Source organism: Kogia breviceps, chromosome 10, assembly GCF_026419965.1.
Source record: "Kogia breviceps isolate mKogBre1 chromosome 10, mKogBre1 haplotype 1, whole genome shotgun sequence".
Taxonomy (NCBI): domain Eukaryota; kingdom Metazoa; phylum Chordata; class Mammalia; order Artiodactyla; family Physeteridae; genus Kogia; species Kogia breviceps.
The window spans coordinates 61,418,592-61,430,499 of record NC_081319.1 but is presented as its reverse complement, the minus strand read 5'-3'; the positions used below and the strand labels follow the sequence as shown (position 1 = coordinate 61,430,499).

The following is an 11,908-nucleotide window of genomic DNA, read 5'->3' as shown; positions in this document are numbered from 1 at the left end:
TTATTTCACTTACCACAATGCCCTGCAAGTCCATCTATGTTGCTGTAAATGGCAAAATTTTGTTCTTTTTTAAGGCTGAGTAGTATGCCATTGATTATATGTACCTCATCTTCTTTATCCATTCATCTCTTGATGACACTTAGGTGGCTTCCATATCTTGGTAATTGTAAATACTGATGCTCCGAACACTGGGGTGCATGTATCTTTTCAAATACATGTTTTTGAAAACATGTGTTTTTGTTCTTTGGGGATTTATACCCAGAAGTGGAGTTGCAAGGTCATATGGTTGTTCTATTTTTATTTTTTTGAGAACCCTCCATACTGTTTTCCACAGTGGCTGCACCAGTTTACATTCCTTCCAACAGTGTACCAGGTTTCCCTTTTCTCTAAAAATTGTAAATTTTCTTCCTAGGGGTAATTGAGATGATAGTTGAATAATAACATAAGATCAGCTGAAGTCGAAAGAAATTTTAGGAAACCTGGATAAAGTAAGAAAACATCTGTTTGCTGGCATCTGAATGTTAGAGAGATACCAAGACATGTGGGCCAAGTTCTGGAGAGAAGGGAAACACAGATGCCAGTTTGACATTTGGTGCAACCTTTCTCCTTGGGGCATTTGCCAATTCAAATCTTACAGCCTAGGAGCTGAAAAGCCAAGGAGTTCAAAAGACTCTAACGACAGGAGCCAAACGGCAAGAGCCGTTTTACATTGATAAAAAGCATTTTATGTAGAAGCAGAAAATGAAAAGAAAGAAAGAACTTTGCATTACATTTAATAAAGGTTTAGGGAGATCTTTGTGGTATATTAGTGAACTTATTTATGGAAATTTAGCCATGTACATTGTATTGGAGAGGCACCAAGAGTTCAAAAGTTCTCACAATTTGAGTACGCAGTTGCCTTACATGTAGGCATGGTGGCATCCATTTACATAACAATGATTTGGAGGATGTTGTGTTAGTCAGCTCTTGCTGTGATAATGCTTTGGAACAAATTGCACCAAACTCAGTTACATAAACAAGAATTTATTTTTCTTGGACCTATGAGCTAGCTGAAGTGGCTCTCTTTTACACCTCTAGATGGCTGGTTTGGCTCCGTGTTTTGGGTCAGTTTGAGGTCTGTCACACACATCTTCCTCTGGAGCCCAACTGTGAGGCTGCAGCTCCCAGGCCCTATCTTCACACAAAGTTCACTGAAAAATAAAAGCTGAGCCCAACCGCACAAGCCCATTTAAGGCCTCTGCTGCTCATTTAAGGCCATCATGTCTGCTTACACTTCATTGGCCAAAACATGTCACAGATCTATGCTATATTTAGAATATGTGTATTTGTTTAAAGTTGGGTGCTCTCACAGAAGAATATTGCATTTTGGACAGTGTTACCTTAGCATTTTCATTGGCATTTGCAAACATGATAAACGTTGTGTGCACTTTTTCACCTTTGAGAACGTTTTGAAATTGTGGGACCATATCTATTGGAAAAGAGGAAGGTGCACTTTAGAACTCAACTCTAGTTATGGCATTGTTGGGAGAAGAATTAATGAGATAAGGTCAATACAAATGAAAGATTTGGGATTCACATATTCATAATTAACATTACCATTCTACAGAACATTCCTGGAGAATTGTGATGCTTGCTTTATGTGATTTCTATCATAAATCATTATAATTTGACCAAGCCACTTCAGTAAAACATTCATCGTACAGTATATCGCATTTTAGTTTTTCCTACCATTCCACAACTTATCATCAATACTGTACCATAACACAGAAACAGAAACTGAGTGAATTCATTGTTAGCAGACGGGCTTCACAAGCAATACTAGTGGAAGTTCTTCAAATGATAGCAGACAGTAACTCAAGCCATAAAAACTAATCAAAGAATGCTGACTAGAGCAGTTGTGTAGGGAATTATAAAACATAATGTAATTTCAAATTTCTTCTTTTTTCTCTTAACTAATTTTAAAAGTGCATAAACAATATGACTATATTTGGATTGTTCTGTATATAACATAAAGAAATATCATATATTTGATGATATGGCACAAAGAAGGCAGTGAGAATAAAGCTGTATTGGAATAAAAATGACAGTAGATCATAAGCTGAATCCGCAGGAAGAAAGGAAGAGAACCAGAAATGGTAAATAGATTAACCCAACAAACTCACAAGTATTTATTTGCTCTACTTTCTTCTTTAAGTTCCTTTACAAAATAAGCTTGTGAGAAGTAATAATTATAATATGTTGTTAAGTTTGTAACATATATAAATGTAATAAAAACAAAAAAGAGGGGAAGGCATACAGCTCTATAAATTACAGTTTCTGTTTCTCACTGCAATGAAGCTAGTAAAAATCTGAAGAGATTCTGAGAAGATGTATTACATAAGCCCTAGTGCAGCCATTACTCAAACAATGTGGTTAAAAATCATTAAAGGAATTACGTGTTACAGTAGAAAATATCTACTTACTATAAAAGGAAAATGGAGGAACAACAGCAATAACAGAAAAACAAAAACATGAGACATGTAGAAAACCAAAGGTAAAATGATAGACATAAATAAATCCTACCATATCAATAATAAAAACTAAATGTAAATGAATTAAACAATACAATCAAAAGGCAGATATTGTCAAACTGGGTTTAAAAAATGTTTTCTATAGGAGACACTCCTTGGAGTCAAAAGTCTAATGTGTACAAAGTAAAAGGATGAAAAAATATACATCACGCAAATAGCAACCATAAGCATGCTGAAGCAGCTATACTAATACCAGAAGAAATAGACTTTAAAACAAACAAAAAAGTTACTAGAGGGCTTCCCTGGTGGCGCAGTGGTTGAGAGTCTGCTTGCTGATGCAGGGGACACGGGTTCGTGCCCCGGTCCGGGAAGATCCCACATGTCGCGGAGCGGCTGGGCCCGTGAGCCATGGCCGCTGAGCCTGTGCGTCCGGAGCCTGTGCTCCGCAACGGGAGAGGCCACAACAGTGAGAGGCCCGCGTACCGAAAAAAAAAAAAAAAAAAAAAAAAAAAAAGTTACTAGATATGAAAAGGGACATTTTATGATAAAAAGAGGGAAGATACAAAAGGTTTTAACATATTTGCCCTGAATAAGATAAAACCAAAACACATGAAGAAGAAAATACCAAAATCCATGAAGAATTGAAGGAAGAAATAGAAAATTGCACAACATTAGGTAGAGGCTTGACTACTCCAGTCAATAATGGATAGAACAGTTAGAAAGAAGATCAACAATGATATAGAAGACTTGGACAAGACTATGAATTAACTAGACCTAATAAATGTCTACAGAACACTCAACTGAACAGTAAAATACTCATCCTGCTCAACTACATGTGAAACGTTTTCCAGCATAGATGACATACTAGGCTGTAAGACAAGAGATTGAAACCCACATACATTGCTGGTGGGAATGTAAAATGGTGCAGCAATTTTACAAAACAGCTTGAGAGTTCCTGCAAGTGTTAAACATAGAGTTACCCTATGACCCAGCAGTTCCACTACTAAATATATACCTAAGAGAAATAAAAACTTATATCTGCACAAAAGCTTGTACGTGAATGTTCATAGAAGCATATTTCTAAAAACAAAAGGTGGAAATAATTCAAATGTCAATCTTACAATTGAATAAACAAAATGTGGAATATCCGTACAATAGAATAGCATTCAGCTATAAAAAGGAATGAAATATTGATCCATGTTACAACATGGATGAACCATGAAAGCATTATGTAAAGTAAAAGCAGCCACTCACAAAAGATCACATATTGTGTGGTCCCACTTATATGAAATGCCCAGAATAGCAAATCTGTAGAGACAGGAAGGAGATTAGTGGTTGCCTAGGGCTGAGAGGGTTGAGGAGAATGAAAAAACCTTGTTAATGTGTAATGGGCTGTAATGTGTAATGTAATGTGTAATGTGCGGGGACAGAAATCTAAAATCGGATTGTTGTGATGGTTACACAAGTCTTTTAGTGGTTACACTGAGAACCACTGAATTGTATACATTAAAGTGATGAAATTATGGTATGTAAATTACATCCCAATAAAGCTGTTAAAATTATGATAATTTTATATTTATAAATTTGAAAATTCATCCAAAATGACAAATTCTTAAAAATGCAAGCTAACAAGACTAACCCAAGAAAAAAAATATCTAAAAAACCTATATCTACTCCAAAGGTTGTTTGTATAATTAAGTACTTTTACAGAAAGTGATCTCCAGGGATAAATGTCTTTCCAAGTAAATTCTTCCAAATATTTAGGGAAGAAATATTGGTACTCTTACATAAAAATCTTCCAGGAAACAGAAAAGTATAATATATTGCTCAAAATATTTATAAGGCCAACATAAGCTTCAGATAAAAACTAAAAAGAATATTACAAGAATAGAATCACAGGCCAGTTTCTCCTTTGAACATGCATGCAAAATGTGTAAACAGAAGCACAAACTGTATCCATAGTATGTAAAACAATCATACATCACAATCAAAGTAGCTTTATTCTATAATGCAAGGTTGGTTTAATGTTGAAACATGAAACTGATCCCAGGAATGAATTAGAATGGGAAAAAAAGTCATTTAAAACAGAAGTCTTGGGAATTCCCTGGTGGTCCAGGGGTTAGAACTTGGCGCTTTCACTACTGGGGCCCTGGGGTCCAATTCCCCATCAGGGAACTAAGATCCTGCAAGCCATGAGGCAGGGCCACGAAAAAAAAAAAAAAGGAAAAAAAGAAGTCTTAACCAGATGTGTCTCTATAAAACGTTTGCCCCACTATTTTAGCTATATATTCTTTTGTGTGTGTGTGTGGTACACAGGCCTCTCACTGTTGTGGCCTCTCCCGTTGCGGAGCACAGGCTCCAGACACACAGGCTCAGTGACCATGACTCACAGGCCCAGCCTCTCCGCGGCATGTGGGATCCTCCCGGACTGGGGCACAAGCCCATGTCCCCTGCATTGGCAGGTGGACTCTCAACCACTACGCCACCAGGGAAGCCCAGCTATGTATTCTTTAACTGCCTCCTCATACGACAGTTTATGTATTTTAGAAATAAAATTTTATGAAATAAACTTTGTAGTTTATAGACAGATTTCTTTTAACATGGTTGATTAGAACTTGCTTTTAGTTATTAATAGTTTAGAAAAGTTTATTTCAGCTTCACAATTTATTATTGATAATGTCACATAAATTTTCATTGTTAACTTTGAGAAAACCTCTATGGATTCCTTCCTCATAAATATTTACTATTATAAATGCATTACTGATTTCAGTACTGCTATAAGTTTGTGCATTACAGGAATTTTGATAAAATACTAATTCACACCATTCCATTACACACATTATTGATGGAGTATGTATGTATGTATGTATGTATTTATTTATGGCTGTGTTGGGTCTTCATTGCTGTGTGCAGGCTTTCTCTAGTTGCAGCGAGTGGGGGCTACTCTTCATTGCGGTGTGCAGGCTTCTCATTGTGGTGGCTTCTCTTGTTGCAGAGCACAGGCTCTAGGCACGCAGGCTTCAGTAGTTGTGGCTCACAGGCTCAATAGTTGTGGCTCACAGGCTCTAGAGCGCAGGTTCCCTAGTTGTGGCGCACAGGCTTTGTTGCTCCGCGGCATGTGGGATCTTCCCGGACCAGAGCTCGAACCCGTGTCCCCTGCATTGGCAGGTGGCTTCTTAACCACTGCGCCATCAGGGAAGCCCCTGGAGTATATTCTTCACAGAGGAAAATTTCCCTTTTGACTAAGCATTGATGAGAACTAAATCTTTGACTTATCTTTCACATGACTGATGATTGAAATAATTTCCCACAGAATAGCTTCTGGTTTTATACTTTTCAGTTTTTTTTCTTCTTCAAACACACATGCTTTGAGAGCTGTGAAGTGCAAGACATGGCTATATTGTAAGGTGGTTTCTGTCCTTATGCTTCTGTGTCTTGTGCTAGTTAAGTCAGTAGAGTAGTCAGTAAGAGTAATGGAAGTTATTCCTGTAATGGGATAGTATACAGTCAATTACATATGGTGGTGTCTGAAAATCACATAATAGCCTCAGTTAAAACATCTCCTTAGCCAGATTTCAAAAAACCCTGTGGCCATTCCAATACGATCCATCATAGAGGAATATGATAGAAGGAAAATTGGCAAAGAAAGAGATGCTGGTCTTACCTGATGAAAGTTAAAATATCTCACTTTTGACAATTTTGCAAAAACCTATAATTACATGAACTAATTTCTAGGGTTCTTTGTAGGACCTAAAAAGGAACCCATAGAGTTGTGGAACAACAACAGAAGGTACTGTGAAGACAAGCCCGTACAACGCAACAAAGACTAGATCCTGCTTGCCGCAACTAGAGAAAGCCTGCACGCAGCACTGAAGACCCAACGCAGACAAAAGTAAATAAATAAAAATAAATGAAATTATTTTTTAAAAAGTAATACTCAGGTTTGAGGCATGAGAAATATGATGAGGAGAAATTATCTAATGTTTTCAGAACTTTTTAAATATCAAACTCAGTCTCTAAGATTTTAGCATTATATACAATATCGGTTACTTATTAGTGGTTTGGGGAGGCCAATTTAAAATTTTCTGATCTTACTGTATTGAAATTCACGGCCCTAATGTTTTCCACATTGACTATATGAATGACGAAGAAAATTCAATCATGTATTTCATTTCCAACTGGACAGAAAACAAAATTTTAAAAAGTGTTTGGACTATTGACTTTTGATTTCTAAGGCAAATGTATAGGTAATTTTTATTCCCTGATTAGGAGAAAAATGGTGGAAGAGGGCAGGGTTAAGAATTAAGATTTCAAGACCATGAGAGGTAGATGGCCAACCAGATTTCTTAAGGTTCGGTGCCTGTAAGTGTTGCCGCCTCTTAAGCCCGCCAAAGCAGTGGTACGGCTGCTGCCCTCGTATTTGCTACCTTTAGACACATTCTTGCCAGTAGTGGCAGCAGCGGGACTCAATGACCCCCTTTTCTCACTCCCTCCAGAAGCTCCAAATGGCGTCTTCCGTGGGCAACGTCGCCGACAGCACAGAGCCAACGCAACGTATGCTTTCCTTCCAAGGCTTAGCTGAGTTGGCACATCGAGAATATCAGGCAGGAGATTTTGAGGCAGCTGAGAGATACTGCATGCAGCTCTGGAGACAAGAGCCAGACAATACTGGTGTACTTTTATTACTTTCATCTATACACTTCCAGTGTCGAAGGCTGGACAAATCTGCCCACTTTAGTACTCTGGCAATTAAACAGAACCCTCTTCTGGCAGAAGCCTATTCGAATTTGGGGAATGTGTACAAGGAAAGAGGGCAGTTTCAGGAAGCAATTGAGCATTACCGGCATGCATTGCGTCTCAAACCAGATTTCATCGATGGTTATATTAACCTGGCAGCCGCTTTGGTAGCAGCATGCAACATGGAAGGGGCAGTACAAGCTTATGTCTCTGCTCTTCAGTACAATCCTGATTTGTACTGTGTTCGCAGTGACCTGGGGAACCTGCTCAAAGCCCTGGGTCGCTTGGAAGAAGCCAAGGCATGTTATTTGAAAGCAATTGAGACGCAACCGAACTTTGCAGTAGCTTGGAGTAATCTTGGCTGTGTTTTCAACGCACAAGGGGAGATTTGGCTTGCAATTCATCACTTTGAAAAGGCTGTCACCCTTGACCCCCATTTTCTGGATGCTTATATCAATTTAGGAAATGTCTTGAAAGAGGCACGGATTTTTGACAGAGCTGTGGCAGCTTACCTTCGTGCCCTAAGCTTGAGTCCAAATCATGCAGTGGTACATGGCAGCCTGGCTTGTGTATACTATGAGCAAGGCCTGATAGATCTGGCAATAGACACCTATAGGCGAGCTATTGAATTGCAACCACATTTTCCTGATGCTTACTGCAACCTAGCCAATGCTCTCAAAGAGAAGGGCAGTGTTGCCGAAGCAGAAGATTGCTATAATACAGCTCTCCAGCTGTGTCCCACCCATGCAGACTCTCTGAATAACCTAGCCAATATCAAACGAGAACAGGGAAACACTGAAGAGGCAGCTCGCTTGTATCATAAAGCATTAGAAGTCTTCCCAGAGTTTGCTGCTGCCCATTCAAATTTAGCAAGTGTATTGCAGCAGCAGGGAGAACTGCAGGAAGCTCTGATGCATTATAAGGAGGCTATTCGAATCAGTCCTACCTTTGCTGATGCCTACTCTAATATGGGAAACACTCTAAAGGAGATGCAGGATGTTCAGGGAGCCTTGCAGTGTTATACTCGTGCCATTCAGATTAACCCTGCATTTGCGGATGCCCACAGCAATCTGGCTTCCATTCACAAGGATTCAGGGAATATTCCAGAAGCAATTGCTTCTTATCGCACTGCTCTGAAGCTTAAACCTGATTTTCCTGACGCTTATTGTAATTTGGCTCATTGCCTGCAGATTGTCTGTGATTGGACAGACTATGATGAGCGAATGAAGAAGTTGGTCAGCATTGTGGCTGACCAGTTAGAGAAGAATAGGCTGCCTTCTGTGCCTCCTCATCATAGTATGCTATATCCTCTTTCTCATGGCTTCAGGAAGGCTATTGCTGAGAGGCATGGGAACCTCTGCTTGGATAAGATAAATGTCCTTCATAAACCACCGTATGAACATCCAAAAGACTTGAAGCTCAGTGATGGTCGACTGCGTGTAGGATACGTGAGTTCTGACTTTGGGAATCATCCTACTTCTCATCTTATGCAGTCTGTTCCAGGCATGCACAATCCTGATAAATTTGAGGTATTCTGTTATGCCCTGAGCCCAGATGATGGCACAAACTTCCGAGTGAAGGTGATGGCAGAAGCCAATCATTTCATTGATCTTTCTCAGATTCCATGCAATGGAAAAGCAGCTGATCGCATCCATCAGGATGGTATACACATCCTTGTAAATATGAATGGTTACACCAAGGGTGCTCGAAATGAACTCTTTGCTCTCAGGCCAGCTCCTATTCAGGCAATGTGGCTGGGGTACCCTGGGACTAGTGGCGTGCTTTTCATGGATTATATCATCACTGATCAGGAAACTTCACCTGCTGAAGTTGCTGAGCAGTATTCTGAGAAACTGGCTTATATGCCCCATACTTTCTTTATTGGTGATCATGCTAATATGTTCCCTCACCTGAAGAAAAAAGCAGTCATTGATTTTAAGTCCAATGGGCACATTTATGACAATCGGATTGTGCTGAATGGCATCGACCTCAAAGCATTTCTTGATAGTCTACCAGATGTGAAAATTGTCAAGATGAAATGTCCTGATGGAGGAGACAACGCAGACAGCAGTAATACAGCCCTTAATATGCCTGTCATTCCTATGAATACTGTTGCAGAAGCAGTTATTGAAATGATTAACAGAGGACAAATTCAGATAACAATTAATGGATTCAGTATTAGCAATGGACTGGCAACCACCCAGATCAACAATAAGGCTGCCACTGGAGAGGAGGTTCCCCGTACCATTATTGTAACCACACGTTCTCAGTACGGGTTACCAGAAGATGCCATTGTGTACTGTAACTTTAGTCAGTTATATAAAATTGACCCATCTACTTTGCAGATGTGGGCAAATATTCTGAAGCGTGTTCCCAATAGTGTACTGTGGCTGTTGCGTTTTCCAGCAGTAGGAGAACCTAATATTCAACAGTACGCACAAAATATGGGCCTTCACCAGAACCGTATCATTTTTTCACCTGTTGCTCCTAAAGAGGAACATGTTCGGAGAGGCCAGCTGGCTGATGTCTGCTTGGATACTCCACTCTGTAATGGACACACCACAGGGATGGATATCCTTTGGGCAGGGACACCCATGGTGACTATGCCAGGAGAGACTCTTGCTTCCCGAGTTGCAGCTTCCCAGCTCACTTGTTTAGGCTGTCTTGAGCTTATTGCTAAAAATAGACAAGAATATGAAGACATAGCTGTGAATCTGGGAACTGATCCAGAATACCTGAAGAAAATTCGTGGCAAAGTCTGGAAGCAGAGAATATCTAGCCCTCTGTTCAACACCAAACAATACACAATGGAACTAGAGCGGCTCTATCTACAGATGTGGGAGCATTATGCAGCTGGCAACAAACCTGATCACATGATTAAGCCTGCTGAAGTCACTGAGTCAGCCTAAATAATGACTGTGTGCACAGGAGAATTACCCCTGTACCTAAGCCTCAACCTTCTGGGGGAAAGGGAACTACATTTTACTTACCTGTACAATATCATGTTGCAGATGGGTGACAGACAATGATAAGAAATAGCACAGCAATATAAATTGATACAGCCACTATGGAGAACAGTATGGAGGTTCCTTAAAAAACTACAAATAGAAACTACCATATGACCCAGCAATCCCACTATTGGGCATATACCCTAAGAAAACCATAATTCAAAGAGTCATGTACCAAAATGTTCATTGCAGCTCTATTTACAATAGCCAGGACATGGAAGCAACCTAAGTGTCCATCAACAGATGAATGGATAAAGAAGATGTGGCACATATATACAATGGAATATTACTCAGCCATAAAAAGAAATGAAACTGAGTTATTTGTAATGAGGTGGATAGACCTGGAGTCTGTCATACAGAGTGAAGTAAGTCAGAAGGAGAAAAACAAATACCGTATGCTAACACATATATATGGAATCTAAGAAAAAAAATGTCATGAAGAGACTAGGGGTAGGACGAGAATAAAACACAGACCTACTAGAGCATGGCTTGAGGATATGGGGAGGGGGAAGGGTAAGCTGTGACAAAGTGAGAGAGTGGCATGGACATGTATACACTACCAAACGTAGGGTGGATAGCTAGTGAGAAGCAGCTGCATGGCACGGGGAGATCAGCTAGGTGGTTTGTGACCACCTAGAGGGGTGGGATAGGGAGGGTGGGAGGGAGGGAGATGCAAGAGGGAAGAGATATGGGAACATATATATATGTATAACTGATTCACTTTGTTGTAAGGCAGAAATTAACATACCATTGTAAAACAGTTATACTCCAATAAAGATGTTAAAAAAAATAGCACAGCCAGACTTGCTTCATGCATGATCATGATAGGGAGACACACAAGAGATGGGAAACTGCTGTTCCATAAGGAGTCTCCAGAGAATTTTGCAGCAGCCAGGCGTTGCATAAGTCTGGAAGGTCTGATCTCCCTTGGTCTTCCATAGGATGGATGGTTAGTGTGGAAGGGAGATAGAGATTGCCCAGCCGTTTTGTGATTATCATGGATTGATTGAGTCTTCTGAATTAATTTTTTTCTTTATATTTTGGGTATTGGAGCTTTTAAAAATGTTTGGTTTCAGGTATTTTTATTCATGTGAAGTGTATATGATCCTCTCAAGATAAGGTTTTAAGCTAAAATATTCCTTGTTTTAGTTTCTGAACTCTACAGATAAATGGGGACTTTGCTGGTGTAGTCTTTTTATAGGTTTTATAAACCACTTGAGCCTATATCAGTCATTTTAGTGTCTGACATAATGTTTGGAACTATCAGTGCTTTGCTGGTTTATAGATGATGGCTTAAATTCTTTTTCTGGTCCGTTTCCTTCCTCCCTTCCCCCCACTTTAAAAATTCTCCTGTAACTTGGCTAACAAAAAACCAAGTCTGATTCAAAACCTCCCAGAGTGTTTCTCTTAAACACATCATCCGGTGCCAAATGAAGATTCTTAGGAGTGATGATTAATTATGAAGGGCACAGTTGTGCTACTGTCACTGATGATAATAATAATGGATTTTTGGCCGAGAGTTTTGACCTATTTCACCAGTGTTTTACCGTTGACTGCCTCTCTATGCTGCTTCCAAAAGTGATAGTGTGTGATAAGATTTTTACTTTCATTTCTGAAGTTTGTTTTTTTTTAAAGTGAGTCCTGTTCTTCCTT

The 11,908-nt window shown here is 39.5% G+C and overlaps 1 long non-coding RNA gene and 1 pseudogene across 4 annotated transcripts in view; one reads left to right on the top strand and one right to left on the bottom strand.

Moving 5' to 3' along the window:
- LOC136791925 (UDP-N-acetylglucosamine--peptide N-acetylglucosaminyltransferase 110 kDa subunit pseudogene) overlaps positions 1 to 10,490 on the top strand; it is a 70,889-nt pseudogene extending 60,399 nt beyond the window's left edge.
- Positions 5,200 to 11,908, bottom strand: part of LOC136791999 (uncharacterized) — a 74,467-nt gene continuing 67,758 nt past the window's right edge. For 2 of the 4 annotated variants that reach the window (XR_010835022.1, XR_010835024.1), the window contains exon 8: positions 6,723 to 9,923. This is a non-coding gene — a long non-coding RNA (uncharacterized lncRNA). Of the gene's footprint in view, positions 5,997 to 6,722; positions 9,924 to 11,908 lie in introns of those variants that run through there. The other 2 variants (XR_010835023.1, XR_010835025.1) reach the window with 2 other exon arrangements.